Genomic DNA, 12,817 nt, shown 5'->3' with positions numbered 1-12,817 from the left:
CAAAATATAGGAAAAATGTAAATACCCATCACTATAGTAATGGACAAATATCTATAACATGCTATGCTATGCAGCAGTATTGTCGAATAAGATAGAGCAATATATGGTGGAAATATTCCCAAGATATGCTGTCAAGTAAAAAAGGAAAGCTGCCAAATAATATGTACAAAGCAATATGGCTTATATCAAAACACAGTCACAGTCCCATGCGCAAAGCAGTTTATTTGTACACACACACACATACCTCTACACGTTCATTCATCCAACCAGTTGTAACTGGGTACCTACTAGACATTCGTGTCGCTTATTTTGATAAGAGATTCAAATGTATAGAGAGAAAAAGGGCTGGAAAAACGCACACCGGATTGATAATAACGGTTATTTGTGGGAAATAAAGCAGGAGAGGGAAGTGTCAACAAAGCCTTCGTTTGATCGTCAGTGTTGTATTTTTGAGGTAGGTGTATTTGTGTGATGTGTATTGAGTACAACTGAATGAGCCCAACTCTCACTAAACTTTTGAGCAGGTAACTAAGTGAATTACAGTCATTTGGCTCAAACTCCATCTTTTTTTTCTTCAGGTCATAATAAATAACCTATCGAGAACAACATCAAAAAAGGTGCCTGAGTGCTTCAGATTGACAGGAAGTCTGGATGCCCAGTGAGGGATAAATACGTGAAAGTCAGAGAAGGAATGGCGTGAGTGAATGATCCAGGAGAGGGAGAGGAGTACGTGGAACATGGAAATGCTGACAGAAAACATATTGAGAAAGAACTGTCTGGTAAGATGAAGACACTCAGTGTTTGGCCCAAGTGGTGTGAGGTCTAAGCTCTTGGGGGGTCACTCAACAGATAGACTGTGCTCATTAATGAATGCCAGGACATGAATCAGTTACTGAATCATCTTTGGATGTTCAAATGGGTCAGCAGAGGTTACTAAGCTATAGATTTCAGGAGGGCTGTGGACATAAAAGGGAAAGATTTAAAATAACGAGGAGCAGAGGAAGGGTGGTAGAAATGGCCCAAAGTAAGGTCAGTCCCACCCACCCCCTACCTCTTATAATGCTGGTTTGGGGGAGCTCTCAGTGGGAGAGAAAAGTAGGAGGAACAGTATTGAAAGAGGAGGACTCGATAGGCATTGTGGACGAGACTGGGTGCTACCAACGGGATGGCTAATAAGAACGAAGTCAAAGTAGCCAAGGAGAAAGGGTGCTGCCCTGAGCTCTGGGTGTGGTTCATTGGGATACGGAGACAGTTGGGGAAGGGAGAGAAAAGCAGAGCCATTCAGGGAAAGTCATAATGAGAACCAGGGTGTCTGGTTGCTGTCATTCCTGGAGCAAGGTGTCTCAAAGCGGGAAAATCAAGTTCAGGAGGGGAGAGACCACGCACACACACGCTTTCTTTCATACACACACCCTAAGATTCCAAATGCAAGACTTGTAATGAGTCATATCAATAGCAACAATTATTTGACCGGTCAGGTATGTTTATTTTTTTTAACATCTTTATTGGGGTATAATTGCTTTACAATGGTGTGTTAGTTTCTGCTTTATAACAAAGTGAATCAGTTATACGTATACATATATTCCCATATCTCTTTATTTTTGATGACATTACAAAGAGCAGTGAGGATGTGAGAAAACTTCATTGAGATCTCCCTTTAAAATCTTGCTGTGTTCAAAGGTATGTACTAGATTATAACTGTGTTATCTTTTACTGAGGGGAGTTGAGACAAGCAGTTTGGAAAAGTTTCAGGAAAGTAAAGAGTCACTTTAAAAAGTGTCTTATAAAAATAACAGTAAAGTTCATGTGCCAGTTGAAAAGAAATGATAAAGAAATTCCCCAAACAAGTTTTAAAAATTAGAGGACTAAAGAGATATAAGGAAGGGGCAATTTCTTTTTTCTAACAGATAACGTATTTTGAGATTTGCTGTGTCCAGGGGCAATCAAGTTGTTTTCACATCTTATCACCCTTCAGGTAAAGCTCCACCATCCTGACAGGTGGTTGGGATTTGTCCCAGTTAACAAATGAGGGCACTGAGGCTTGGAGAGACTAAGTCACGTGCCCCAGCTCACACCACACCGGCGACAGCTGGGCTCCACCTACTGCAAAGCTGACCGACTGCAAAGCTCCTGTGTTTCACTGTCTGAACTACGTTACTCCCCAGCATGGAGTGAGGGCAGCAGATTCACGTCGCTGCCGTGCAGAGCGGTATGCACTTCTCCCTCCCTAATATCTATCAGTGCTTACGCTTCCTTGGGTGCTGTTCATAGTGTTGAAACAGCTCGATCCTGACAAACACCCCATGCTGCAGCTATCGGCCCCCTCTCTGCAGATAAGCCCAGGCACGGATGAGTTCCATGATTCTGCCCACGGTCACAAGATTAGCAAGTAGTTGAGACAAGAGACCCAGCCAGGCAGTCTGTCTCCCGAAGCTCGTCGTGGTGGTGAAGAGCCATGGCAATGCGAGTGGTTGATTTTGCTTCCCCCATGGAGAGAGAAACAAGAAAACGCTAGGATCGGAGGCAAGAGATGAAATTTTTAAAAAATTTTCCTCTTCACAAGAGTGTTGAGGAGACAAAAGAATCACAAAATTGGGTTTTCTGTTAACATATACATTTCAGATATTTGAAAGACAATGGGGATTTCACAGAAACTGAGAATTTCAGGATTCCCAGGTGATTCTGCAAAACAAGGGACCCTTAAGCAAAGCCAAATATGCTCACAGGAAAAGTTGTGACGGGATCAGGGAATATGAGAAAGAAAAGATTTCCAAGGTAAGTTTAATCAAGTACAAAGATAATGGTAATTGTAACAAACGTTATTGAGTGCCTACTGTGTGCCGGACGTTGTTGTAGATAACATGCTCCCCGCTAGGCTGGATGGTCAGGAGATACCCTCAGAACCTCCTACAGACAGTGGATGAAAGATTGGATTAGATGACCTTATATCTCTGCAAAGGCAGTTCATCAAAAAAATGTTATTAAGTAAATGCACGCCTACTCTTTGAATGATTGTAGCGTCTATGATTCTAGAAATAAAACAAGATTCTAAGAACATAGCAAGAGAAGCAAATTGCTTGAAGAGCTGGTTATAATAAAACAAGACAAGCAAACACACATATACACATATATATACACACACACAAATCTAGATAGAAGATATCCACTATGTGGTTATGTGGAATTTAGGAAAAAACATACAGTGAAGGTTACACCAGGGAGAAAAAACAAAATTTCTAGGAACATCGTCAGAGGACTACCAGCTGATTTAATGAGGCATAAGATGCAGTCAGTAGCAGATCTACTCAGGGCTCAGAAAGGGCCTAGGGATATGCACTTTGACAAAGAAGCTTCCTCCACTTTTTTTTTTTTCCTTAAGCTGGAAGTCTCCTAAAGATGTCATTACTTCATTTGATCACAGTGGTAAAAAGCAATGGGCATAGTATCTGAGTATGTCTGTGAAGCCTCACTCATTAAAATATCTGTCTGTATTGGAAGTATATTTAATTGTAATACCTCTCTACCCATAAAGACATAAATAGGACATTTGATATGACCCAATGCTTGATGGAAGCTAAGTGAACATTTAGAGTAACCTAGGCATTCCTGCATTGCTAGGGTGTGGTCTTTGGAGAAGTAAAGCTCCAACCTTCCCTAGGATTTTGAAAAGTAAGAAGTTAAGGTGAGGTGTGGTCCTGCTAATGGATGAATAAAGCAATCAGTAAGATATTAGTGATAGGGTCTCCCTCCTCCAGTTCTCCTCCAAACCATCCCTCAGGTCCTTGGTGAGGTAGCTGAGGCAAGCTCTACAGTAGAAGGCTGTGTCACCATATGGAAAACACACACACGCACACCCAAGAGAGAAGCCATGTTACGTAAGGTCCAGTGTTGTGTGTGGCTTTCACTAAAAGTCCTGAAAGGAAATCAGTGTGTCCATTCTTTCCCTCTTCCTCTATTCTGCTTCTTGGCACCTCAGCCAGATGTCTTTCACTCAATCTTGGGTTATCAGTACTCTAGGAAGTACAAAGCCGAAAGTCCTTCTGGGTCCTAGATCACCCTGCACTACTTACATTCATGCTTTTATGTGAGAGAGAAAATTCTATCTTGCCCAAAATCACCTCAAAGCCTTTTTACCAGCTCTAGACTGCCTCACTCTGGGCTCCTTTTATGCAAATTTTTAAAGACTGGGTGTTTTTAAAGCCATGATTATTTAACATCTCTTACCAGCAGAAGAATGCATAACCTGATTGATATAGACTCAGACAGGACATCCTTGTTTTAGAGACTTGCCTCGCTCACTGACTTCGTAAGACAACACATGGACCACACTCAGAGTTGATTTCAGGGCACAGATGTAGGACACAAAGCAGGACACAAGGACTGCTTGAGTGGGTCTAGTGACAATTATTCATCATCAAATGTATTATAGAGCTGAACGTTGATGTGAAACAATGGCTGCTTTTAACAGATGAGGGTGTACTCCAGGACAGGAAGAACAGAGGGAAAAGAAAAGAGGAAGAAGAAAACAAGGCTCCTAATATAAAATATTCTGTGTAGCCAGCATTTCATCCCAAAGATCCTAAATCTATAGAAAGAGTCAAGGCAGAGGCATCTCTGGACAATCGTTTCACTTGTTCAACCCAAGTTCTCTTTGTCCTATAATTTCTGGACCTAACTTTCTTTTTTTTTTTTTTCTGGGGGTGATTTTATTTTATTTATTTATTTTTACATCTTTATTGGAGTATAATTCTTTTACAATGGTGTGTTAGTTTCTGCTTTATAACTAAGTGAATCAGTTATACATATACATATGTTCCCATATCTCTTCCCTCTTGCATCTCCCTCCCTCCCACCCTCCCAATCCCACCCCTCCAGGCGGTCACAAAGCACCGAGCTGATCTCCCTGTGCTATGCGGCTGCTTCCCGCTAGCTATCTACCTTACGTCTGGTAGTGTATATATTGGACCTAACTTTCTAATAATTGTAATATTCACCTTTCCATATTCATGGTTATCCCTTTAAATACCCCCAATGTTTATTAAGCTAGGTCTTTCTTCTTTATTTTTTTTCAAAGCTCTGTCCCTTCCCTTCCTGCCAACTTGTTATCAAAACCCCCAGAGGTCTTGAGGGAACCAGAAATGTGTCCTCTCTGTACCTGGGTTGTATTCATATAAAGACTCGGTGGGAATGGGGCTGAGCAGAAAATCACTTAGCCACAGGGGCGGTGTACAGGGAGCAGATGATGACAGTCTTGTGGACAAATTGCTCACACACAGATGTTCCAATAAGTCTGTAATTAAAAGGAAATCTGAATGCTTGGGCCAGGGGAAATAAATTCCCCAAGGCCAATCCTCTGTTGGTCTCTTTGGTCATCTTCAGTAACGGGTCAATCAGACCACCTGCCCAAAACTCTCCACGTGATGTGCTTGTTTTCCCTGTGTCCTAGCTAGGGCCTGGGGATTCAGATTACTCTTGCATTCAAGAGGCTTGGATTAGAAGGAGAGAGAACAATAATACTTACCATTTAAATACTCCATGTATACCGTGAAAGGGAGGAAATCTTTTCCCTTCTTCTATTCTGGGTTCTTTGGCTGGTCCAGCAATTAAACTGGCATTAGACCGATTCACAGGAGAAAGAAAAATAAAATTCATACGTACAGGAACCCCAAAGATAAGAGGCTCTAAGACAGTAAGGCACCTGAGGTTTATATGCCATCCTGAGCAAAGGTGAAGGGGGTAGGGGTTTGGGGACTTCAAAGGGGAGGGATACAATTCACAGGAAGACGGGAAGAGCAGATGTTTGCCATGCCCTGCAGCTAAGTCTTTCTGATATAAAAAGTTATCTCTGGTATTAGCTCTCTTCCTGGTAGAGGCCCTCTATCTAAATTCTTTTAGGCATTTAAGGGAGGTGTCAAACAAACAAACCAAAACACCTCTTCCTGAGTCTGTGAGGCCTTGATTGTCATCAGCCCAAAACAATCCACGAGGCAAAGTGGCATATTTGGGGGTCACATTATCCACTCCCCCTCAGTGACTTCTGTGTATTTTTACATATATTATCTCATTTAATCCTCATAATGATTTTGAGAGGCAGGCAGCTTATTCTTTTATTTTCTTAATAATTCATTATTTTTTAAACAAAATTTACTGCATATTTAGATTGTGATAGGCATGTATGAAGTGTATGTTTAATCTTTACAAGACTCTAATACCTAGACCGTATCTTACAGTTGAGGAAATGAAGGCACCCAGTTAGTAAGTGCTAGCGGTAAAAATAAATTGGCAAACATTTTTTTAAATGATAAGACCTACTGCTGATGGGCTTATAAGACAGTATGGCATTTCAGTAGGGCAATTTGGTATACATACATAAAGTCATCAAAAAGCAAAAGATCTTTGGGTCAGTGAGTCCACTTCAAGGAATTTGATCTAAGAAAATCATCAGACATTTAACATCCCAGGTACAAGAATGTCAATTGCAGGGTTGTTTATAATTGTCAAAAACAATACTGAAATAAGTTAAATATTCGACCAGAGAAAGTTGTTTGGGACTTCAAAGGGGAGGGATACAATTCACCAGAAGTATCCCTGTATACTATATCCCTGTATAGAAGTATTCTATAAAATGAAATATTTTTCACGTATCATAACTTGTTTTAGGAGACTATTTAATGATACAGAAAATAGTTATATAGGCATGGAAAAATCATTTATTGCAAAGTGAAAAACACAGAGCTTTTAGTCCAAGATGATAGTTTGAAGAAAATCATTTATCTCCCTTTGGTCCAAAAAAAAATAGGCAACAAACTATTGAAATATAAGTTTTGGTAAAGAGCATAAAAGTGAAGAAGTTAGTATGATTGCCGAACACTGGAAGGAAAATACTAGCAAAGCAAGATTTTATGAGTTCCTGAAAGATCAAAGATGGCTCCAGCCAAATTGATATATGAATGAGAGTGAGTAGAGACACAGCTCAGCACCGCTCAAGGAGAAAGCAGCAGCTGTGGACAGAGTTCCTCACGTCCACAGGCATGTAGTCAGAGCGTGAGAAAGAACTTAATGCAAGACAATGGGTTTAAGAACTACATGTTCAACGGCTGCTGGGTCAGAGCCTCCTTTCTGACCTCTGCACGTATGAATGTGTTTAAGGAAAATGTCTATAATGTGAAGCTGGAAAAATACCTTTCAGAGGAATTAAACTGTCAACCTAAGAGGGGCAATGGCTTCTAGAAGAGGCTGCCAGCTCGCTTACCTTAAAGCCTGGCGGTCCACACGCCACACCCACACAGAGCATGTGCAGTCTTCTCATGCAGGAGAGAGGCCACACTATCAGAGGAAATGTAGTCAGTTACAGGCAATTTATGTTTATTTCATGAACATGATTGGACCACTGAGTATCAGTAGACATTTGGTTTTTCAAGAAAAACAGCTGTGGCAAAGACAATGCTACAGATTTATCAAACCATTTTATTAACCTCTTGGGAGTCCAGGAAAATTACATTTCGCACACCCCTTGCATCTAGATGCAGCCAGACAGCTAGTTCTGAATAGTGGAATGTGAACAGAAACATATGCTGTTTCCAGGCTTGGCCCCAAGCGCCGGATCTCCCACATGTGCTCGTCCACCTCACCTGTTGTGGCAACAGTGAGAAGCTTTGGTTAGCCATGTCCTGGATCTCAGGGTCACCCCTCATAGGATAGCTGTACAGGTGAGCCTCCTGACCAGAAAGATACGCACTGGCCTTTAGGTGAAGAGAAAACCAAACAAGACAAAGGACCCACAACTTCTGCAGGGTTAAAGCACTAAGAATTGGGGGATTGTTATAACAGGTATTATTAATTACTCTTCCTTATGTAGTAATATAAAGGAAAAGACCAAATAAAACGGAATGTTGACTCCAGAGGAAACAGAGATAGTTCAGGCTGTTGACACAAGTAAACAATCTATAATAAGAATAAAAGAGAGTTTTATTCAGTCTAAACTGAGGACTATAGTCTGGGAAACAACCTCTCAGTAGCTTTGAGGGGACGGTTCCAAAGAGGTAGGAGAAGAGCCAGTATACACGTGAATTCTTTCAGATGGAAAATACCCGTAGTCAAGCATACATCTCTGTGAAAGATTACTGATGATCACAAAGGTCTCAAGTTAATGATTTTAGTGTTTTTCTTTGTATGGGAAGATGCAAGAATTGGAGGTCACTGAGATTCTTCCTTAGATATGCATCTTAACTTTGTAGGAGCCAGAGCCTGTAAATCCAAAGAATAGATGCTCCATTCTGTTCTTCCCAGCCTGAATTCCCCTCAAGGCACACTGTCGTGGGTGACTGCAGTGAACTGCAACTTAACGCTCTGTATAACTGGATGAGCGACACTCTTTCCTTTAATGGTTAAAGCAGATGTACGATGTATGTTTGACAGGCCATAAGACAGGCTGTTTTAGTTAGCATGATGTTCAAGCCAAATTATGCGTAAGCCAGAATGACTTCCCCGTACCTTAATATGTGAACATTTCTTCCATCAAGGGCAGAGACAGGGACCTTAACTGAATTCTAAGTCTCTTTTTTCTTTTCAGAAAAGTTTGAGGATATGTTGTATTCACTGATTAACAAAAGGATAAAATGAAAAAATCAACGAGAGAGTCACTGGAAGTAAAAAACTATTACTTAAATGAAAATTTCAGGAGAAAATCTGCAAAAAAGTAGTCCCCCCCCAAAAAAAACCCAAACACATAAAAAAGATGAAAAGCATGTAGGGAAAAGTTTAGCAATAATGGGTACATGTTTTTGACATATATTCATAAAGTTGTCCCTATGTTAACTTGAGTGAATGATCCCTATGACCGAAGGGAAGTCTGGGAGCTGTTGCATAATGGTGTCGAGCAAGGCTATGCCTAGAATGCAGAGCATCCCCTGGGATGCCTTGTAGTGTTCCTCTGTCCAGTATTCCTACATAATGAAAACTGCAGCATCCCAGTGAAGCCAGGACCCCACAGGCTCAGATCCTCTGGGAATGAAGGTGTGATTCATCCAACCAAAAAAAGAACTCTGTCTTGCTAAGATGCTGGTGGAGGGTAAAGGGAAAATGGAATCTGGTGCAGGATGGGGCGCGTATAAGAAGGGTGCAATGACTGTTCATTTAGACTTCATGACCAGCGATGGAAGCAAGGACCGAGGCAGCCATGTTTTGGGTTATTCAATGCTTTCTTTTCCTGCCTTCCCTGCGACATACACATAATGGGAAGAACCCTGGAACAGTGGCTCGCATGTTAGTTTTCAAGTATGTCCCACTCAAACCACTGTTCTGTCTGCTAAAAATCAGATAGCTGCCTTCTCTGACCCTTGGACTGTTGCATCCACATGAACAATCTCTGATTTCATAAACCACCAGAGGATACCAGGGTAACATTCATGGCTGTAACAAGCAAACTCTAATACCCATTAAAGTCCTAAATGGGTATTCCTGGTTGATGGCAATCACCTCTCGAAGGAATATGTCAGAGACCATGGAGTTGTTATTTTTCTCATCTGCCTTTTAGAAAGTGTGATTTCCAAGATCCTTCTACTCATTTATATCAAGTCAGTAAAAAGAAAAGAGATCATAGATGAGGTACATTTGCCTATTAAGCTTCTTGACCAGGAGGTGACACGGGTTACATCTAGTTGCAAATGTTGAGGCGGAACTCATCACCCGACTCCTCCCCGCTGAATTCTCTCCCTTCAGCGTTACCGTTACCGTGTCTTTTTTATTTCCCCAGATCCTTCTCCTTCTATCTCAGAGTGCACATGAAAATCTTCAAGTGGCCCGCCAGGCAAAGCTATATGGTGATTTTTACATTTTACAAAAAGGAACACAGGTACTAACAGCCTATGACCGTGATCTAAAGAACGGTAACACAGGTTCTTTGCATCCTTTTATTAAAGATACATGCCCTCATCCGCCAATAGTTTCTTCAGGGATCTGGTTTGCTTACAATTTTGCTTCATTAGTAGATTAGAAAGAAAGTTATCCTTTAACATTTTAAATAAGACAAAAATAATCGTTGGGACTTCCCTGGTGGTCCAGTGGTGAAGACGCCGCGCTTCCAATGCAGGGGGCACTGGTTCAACCCCTGGTCAGGGAACTAAGATCCTACATGCCCGTGGCGCAGCCAAAAAAAATTTTTTTTTAAATCCTTAATGGATTTTCCCATAAGACTCCTGGGAAACAAACATAAGGGTCTTGCCCGAGGTAGAGTAACATTTATGACCATGATATACCCTCCTTTTGGTAGAATAGGAGCCTGCGGAGATCCAGCTGTGAGGCCACCACCAACACCCCTGTTGTCATGACCCACCCCACCCTCAGTGATGAAGCCAGAGACAGGAAGTAGTGTTGCTGACAGCTGCATCTTTGACCAGTACATTTTATTGAGAAGAAAGCATGGTTTCCTTTTACAACTCTCTTTTTTCCTTTTGTATCCTGAAATTTACATCTAATTGCTATTTAAAAAATAATTAAATACAAACCTCTAAACACTCACCCCTTTATTATGTAAAGCAATTCAACCCTGCCCATGTCTCTATACTCAAATTTACATGTGCAGATAATAGCCAAAAAAAAAAAAAAAAAAAGTGACAGCAGTGACAGCCCTGATTTAAGCCCTGGATATAGGGGGCAGCTTGGGAGCAACCTGCTGTATTTGAGCATGCGTGTTGCAATTGCTCTTACCCCAGAGAGCTTACCAATACGTTTCCTCCAAACACAGCACAACAAAACAGCTTTCCCTAAGGAGGATTTTCAAACCAGCTGCTAAGAGGAAAAAACCCCAAACATTCTCTGTCATGTTATACTAACTTCTACTGCTTGAATGTTGTTCTCTGCCAACCAATTTCTTAGCAGCCTTTTTGGGAAACTATTCAATGGCATTTAACAGATGGAAAAACCCTAGATCACAGAGAAAGACACATCAGAAGCATACACAAACTTATCAGAGTCCCAACAAAAACAGTCTTAATCATTTATTTACAAAGACATGAACTTGTTTCTATTTGGAAAGATAGACTAAGCTACACGACTGGAGAATACACTTATTAATAACAAAGCAGATTAGGAAGGAATAGGCACATAGTAAAATAACTTCAATATAGTTAACGTGAACTAGAGAAATTTCCCATTGTAAGTAGCGCTGAATCTACCAGCCTCACCACCGCTATCATTACTACTAAAAGAAGAAAACGCTTTTGACTAGGAGAATTGGTTTTTAAATGCGCTTACAGAAGAAATTTTGTCAATATTCTGCCAGGTGTTCAGAATCTAAATCATTCACCAAAGAAGCTATTCTAAAATCTTAAACTTTCTAGTCAAATGAGAAAAGAAAAGTAAAAACAGGAGCAAACCTCACTTTTTTGTTGTTCATCCCTTGAACTATTAATAATTGCAAGAAAATGTATTGCGAATTATTAGGCATATAAGTCCATCATATTTCTCACTGTTAATTTATTTGAAGCCTGTTACAAGACATGTAGATTCTCAGAGGAAACTTTGTTTACTTACCATGATTATCAGTATTCAGATGTATCACTGCCGAGTCCCTTCCGAATCACTTAATCCCCACCAAATTCCGATTAAAGAAAATGATGGCTCTTGGAGACCATTAGGAATAATTATCCCTTCGACAACCATTTGATCATGATAATTATGTGATGTAACAATAGAATAATTAGACTTCTTTCTCTCTCTGTATTTGTGTGTGGTATAGTCATGCCACATTTGCTAAATTATATTTTTAAATGACCTATTAAAATTAGTCAGCTCTATAAATGTCGTGGCTAGGAAAGGTTTAGGTAACTGCGATGCATGTGGTACTCAAGGTTGTATTTTAGTTTCCTTCCTTAATACTGGAAAAATTAATTCAATAAAAATTTTTATACCAAATTAGTTCAATGGGCTAGACACTGCTGGGAGATAAGTTAGCAAAGCTGACATGGAAATCATATGGATCACACAGTCCTGGAGAAGAGAAAGACATTCCTCAAAAACTACACAAATAAATACATATTTACAAAGTAGGATAAAAATGATGAAAGAAAAAGCGTAGTCTTCTGTGAGTATAATAGGATTTCAGAAGTTTTCCCTGAAACAGCCATCTGTGAGCTGAGATTCTTTTATTGTTATAAAATATACATAACTTCACATTTATCATTTTAACCACAGTTCAGTGGCATTAAATACATTCACCATGCTGTGTAACCATCGGCACTATCTATATCCAAAATTTTTCATCTTCCCCAACAAAAATCTGTACCTATTAAGCAATAATTCTTCCTCCCTCCCTCCCAGCCCCTGCCAGCCTTTATTCTATTTTCTGTCTCTGTGGATTTGCCGCCTCTAGATACCTCATAAAACTGGAATTGTACAATATTTGTCCCTCTATATCTGGCTTATTTCCCTAAGCATAGTATTTTCAAGGTCCATCCTGGTAGCATATGTCACAGTGTCATTCCCTTTTCTGGTTGAATAATATTTCATCATAGGTATATACTACCTTTTGTTTATCTGTTCATCTGTTCACTTGGATTGTTCCTACCTTTTGGCTATTGTGAATAATGCTGCTATGAACATCTGTTCTAGTTCCTGCTTTCAATCCTTTTTTCGTGCGGTACGCGGGCCTCTCACTGTCGTGGCCTCTCCCGTTGCGGAGCACAGGCTCCAGACGCGCAGGCTCAGCGGCCATGGCTCACGGGCCCAGCCGCTCCGCGGCATGTGGGATCCTCCCGGACCGGGGCACGAACCCGTGTCCCCTGCATCGGCAGGCGGACTCTCAACCACTGCGCCACCA

At 40.7% G+C, this 12,817-nt stretch overlaps 1 long non-coding RNA gene across 1 annotated transcript; it reads left to right on the top strand.

Annotated features, from left to right (window-relative positions):
• Nucleotides 1-590: 590 nt before the first annotated feature.
• On the top strand, nucleotides 591-9,871 carry LOC112408440 (uncharacterized). The gene is made up of 3 exons (XR_003004949.1): nucleotides 591-779; nucleotides 1,976-2,775; nucleotides 9,755-9,871. It is a non-coding gene; the product is annotated as an uncharacterized LOC112408440 (long non-coding RNA).
• The last annotated feature ends 2,946 nt before the right edge of the window (nucleotides 9,872-12,817 follow it).

The sequence above is a fragment of the Neophocaena asiaeorientalis genome, unplaced genomic scaffold (genome assembly GCF_003031525.2).
Source record: "Neophocaena asiaeorientalis asiaeorientalis breed wild unplaced genomic scaffold, Neophocaena_asiaeorientalis_V1.1 scaffold206, whole genome shotgun sequence".
NCBI classification, from domain to species: domain Eukaryota; kingdom Metazoa; phylum Chordata; class Mammalia; order Artiodactyla; family Phocoenidae; genus Neophocaena; species Neophocaena asiaeorientalis.
Note: the sequence above shows the minus strand (reverse complement) of the source record. Positions and strands in the feature narration are given on the sequence as shown.